The following is a 4,732-nucleotide window of genomic DNA, read 5'->3' as shown; positions in this document are numbered from 1 at the left end:
ATTGTATATTAAATGACAAAAAAATGTTAAAAAATTATAATGATATCAGATGTATTTTATGCATTTGATAAAAATCAGATGACAGCTTGGACAAGTTTATCTTCTTCTTGCCTGAGGTGAGGCGGCATCTTTCCTTTGAACATGCTAAACTATCCAATTATTTTGCTTTGTAAATGCACATACTTTTTTCCCCAGTGTGGAATGCCCAGTTCCCAATGCGCTCCAAGTCCTCGTGGTGGCGTAGTGACTCGCCTTAATCGGGGTGGTGGAGGACGCATCTCAGCTGCCTCCGCATCTGAGACCGTCAATCCGCGCATCTTATCATGTGGCTTGTTGAGCGCGTTACCGCGGAGACGTAGCGCGTGTGGAGGCTTCACGCTATTCTCCACAGCATCCATGCACAACTCACCACGTGCCCCCCCGGGAGCGAGAATCACACATTATAGCGACCACGAGGAGGTTAACCCAACGTGACTCTACCCACCCTAGCAACCGGGCCAATTGGTTGCTTAGGAAGCCTGACTGGAGTCACGTAAATGCACATTTTTAAGGGGTATACAGCTTTAAAATAAACTAAGCATAATTGCTACTGCATATTGATCACAGAAATGCGTGTGCAGTTGATTCCATAATGTACTTTGTGATTTCTATGAATTAGAGATTGGACCACAGAACAATAGAGAAGTGGAATGCGCGTCTGTATGCGGGGGCACGCATTTCGCACCGCTCTTGAATAGCTGCCTGTACCAGCATGCGGAACTGACTAGAGCGAAGCATAATTAACTTTAAAGGTTTCTGAGCAAGTGTACTTGTGAAATGGAGCCAGAAAGTTTGAAATGTGTCAAACAAATACCGTGTTGGAGCATAAAAGAAATAGAATAGCTTGACAAACAAGCAAAGGTGCCGGACCGTTGCAGCCCAATTTAAGCCTTGACTGAATATATGGCTCCAGATGGCAATAAATGTATTTATATTTGTTATTATTATTATTTTTTAATTGTATTATTATTATAAGCCTATTCAGCCTATTATTATAAACTATGGTATGTTCACTCCTCCGCCTATGATGGCTAGTCTAATTATCGACATAAATAAATGGACATTATTGATTTGAGTTTACATAACTGTATTATGTAAGAAGAAAGAGGCAAGCAATGTTCCAGGGATGAAACAATAAAACCCTCTGTATTGTATAATATGTAGTTCTTGACCACTAAAGTAAGGAAACAATTTCCACTCTTCTTTCAGATTGACCCACTGCTTGAGAGAAGTGTGTGTGCTGTAAATGGCTTTGTGTTCAAATGGAAAGATCACTCAATGTTAAAAGTGTGAGGCACCAATGAAGTGAATCATAACTGTTAGGATTTCCTTTCAGGAAACACATTAATGTAGAGTTATTTGTTATTCGGTTTAATTGCCTGTAGGCTTTTAGAGCAGACAAAGACCTTCATTTGGTGCCAGGCAGCATCGATTACTTTAAGACTCTAAATGACAGGCGATCATTAATATAGTGAGACCTAATGCTTTCTTACATCATATTAAAGTTTTGCATTAGTGCTTTTATGTTAATAAGGTGTATAGACTTTATTATTTTTTTTAAACATTTATATATTGGTATCATTTGATACTATTTAAATTATATCAGTTAATATTCTGTCAAATTTACTGTTTTTGAAACTTTAGTAAGCAAACTGTATAGCATGGATATCTTAACTAGACATGTAAAGTTTGTACAATTTGAACTAGAAAAGAAAGAAAATATTTCTTACATTTGACACCAATTACCATTTATCAGTTAAAGTTATAATATGTTTACAACTCTTAATCACCATTTCAGTGACTACCTAATGCATTACATCAGAGTACTTAGTAAATGTGAACAATTTATCATCAAACTTTTAAATTATAGACAGACAGATAACACAGACAGACAGATATATAGTCAGACAGTCAGATAGACAGATTGTAACGGTTAAAATGGGAAAAGAGGAGGCGGGAACTGGACGAACCATCAAAGTAATACTTAATGTCAAATTAAAACATAAAGACAAAACACAAACGCACACACGGCAGCTGCGTGTGGCTCTCTCTCTCCCAAACTGCCGCATCCGGCTACCTTTATCCCTCTCCTCGTCTGATTAGCCAGATTGGGGGCTGGACGTGCATACTCACGGCCCGGCCCCGCCCTCCTCGTCGTCACACAGATATTCATCACACATAGTAAGACAGACAGACATTTATATAGACAGACAGACATATTGATTACACAGACAGACAAAGATACTGTAGATTAGACAGACAGATTCACTCGTCACACTCCTCCTTCCTTTGCCTCAGGCTGGGGAACCCCCTGCATGAGGTACGCCCCCCCCCCTTTCTGAGGGGGCGCTTTGACCTTCTGGTTGTGCCTGCCGGCAGGCTTTTCCCCACCTCTCTAGAGCTGGGGAGGGGGACAAGGGGAGGGAGAAAAAAAAAGTGGAGAGGAAAGGATCAAGACAGGGTGGCAGAGAGAGGAGAGAGAGGAAATACCTGGTTCGCCGGTGCCCAGATATGCTGTTGCACGGCCCTCAGCCACTCCTCAAACCTCTGGCGGACGACAGCACGCTCATCCCCCAGTGAACGGTAGTGGGTCCTCTGGCCCCAGGCAGACGGTCACGCTCCTCCCCCTCTTTTCTCTCTCTTTTATTTTTTTTCTCTATTCTTTTTTCCTATCGGGGGATGGCAACGTGCCTCAGATCCTCAGTGGCCGGCAGTGACACCTCCGTCCCCGGGCGGACGGCCGTGGCTGCTCCTCGGTTGGCTGGTAGTGGCAAGGACTCCACGACAGCGCATCCCTCCTCTCTCCTGGGTTTCGGTACCAATGTAACAGAGGGTTAAAATGGGAAAGGAGGAGGTGGGAACTGGACGAACCATCAAAGTAATATTTAATGTAAAATTAAAACATATAGACAAAACACAAACGCACACACGGCAGCTGCGTGTGGCTCTCTCTCTCTCCTGAACTGCCGCATCCGGCTGCCTTTATCCCTCTCCTCGGCTGATTAGCCCGATTGGGGGCCGGTCGTGCGTACTCACGGCCCGGCCCCGCCCTCCTCGTCGTCACACAGATATTCATCACACATAGTAAGACAGACAGACATTTATATAGACAGACAGACATATTGATTACACAGACAGACAAAGATACTGTAGATTAGACAGACAGATTACACAGACAGACAGATATCCAGATATATAGATAGACAGACAGTTATAAAAACAGACAGTTATATAGACAGACAGGGATTTGGATGGATAAAACAGACAGATAGATAAGAGTCAGACAGACAGATATCTCATGCAGACAGCCATATATATAGACAGACAGATAGATAGACAGACAGATTACACAGTCAGACATATAGACAGACAGATACATAGTCAGACATTTATATAGACAGACAGATATATATACAGTATAGACAGACAAACATATTGATTACACAGACAGACATACAGATACTGTAGATTAGACAGACAGATTACACAGACAGACAGATATCCAGATATATAGATGGACAGACAGTTATAAAAACAGATAGTTATATAGACAGACAGGGATTTGGATAGATAAGACAGACAGATAGATGAGAGTCAGATGCAGACAGCCATATATATATATATATATATATATATATATATATATATATATATATATATAGACAGACAGATAGATAGACAGACAGATTACACAGACAGACATATAGACAGACAGACAGACAGACAGACAGATATATAGACAGACAGACAGATATAACGTATAGACAGACAGACATACAGACAGATACTGTTTTGGCGGAACGAGGGGGACATACACAATATTAGGCAGGTGGTTTTAATGTTGTGGCTGACCGGTGTATATTAGACAGACAGACAGACATATAGACAGACAAACAGACAGATATCTTATGCAGACAGCCAGATATAAAGACAGACATATAGTCAGACAGACAGATAGATTAGACAGACAAATAGATTACACAGACAGACAGACAGTTATATAGACAGACAGACAGATATATAGACAGACAGACAGATAGATAGATAGATAGATAGGTGGAATTACCTAATTTAACCTTCAATCTTTTCAGAATATAGGGATATATTTCTTCAATTCTCTGTTGCATATTTCACAAACAAATGCTGACACCATTCATCACCAAAGCAATGATAATTTGTTTTATGTTACCTCACCTTAAAATGGAAATGAACATTACTTTAAATTTAATATCTCAATCTGTTTATCTATGAAAATTATGGTCAGGCTTGAGACAAGGATATCTTTACCAGTTACTGAATTCAAATGTTTACAATTATGTAAATTTGATATCTCATTCAATTTTATCAGTAACAAAACAATTACATTATCACCACAAGACAGCTTGTCTGCATTCAAACCAGCCTACAGTAACAAACCAGCCTGTCAAACCCTGTCATAAAACACAATATGGCCAAAAGTATGTTGACACCCCAAAACCAAACTCATATGTACTTGTTGAACATTTAATTTCTGGTTGCCAGAAAGTTGGAAGCACACAATTCATTAGATTACAATGCTACTGTATACCGTAGCATTATGATTGATCTTCACTGGAATTAAAAGACCAAACCTGTTAATTAGAAAGGACACACCACATACTTTTGGCCATGTAGTCTTTAAGCTAAGAAGAATATCACAAGCATTTTGTTTGTG

Source organism: Myxocyprinus asiaticus, chromosome 43 (genome assembly GCF_019703515.2).
Source record: "Myxocyprinus asiaticus isolate MX2 ecotype Aquarium Trade chromosome 43, UBuf_Myxa_2, whole genome shotgun sequence".
In the NCBI taxonomy this organism is placed as follows: Eukaryota; Metazoa; Chordata; class Actinopteri; order Cypriniformes; family Catostomidae; genus Myxocyprinus; species Myxocyprinus asiaticus.
This window is presented reverse-complemented; position numbering follows the sequence as displayed.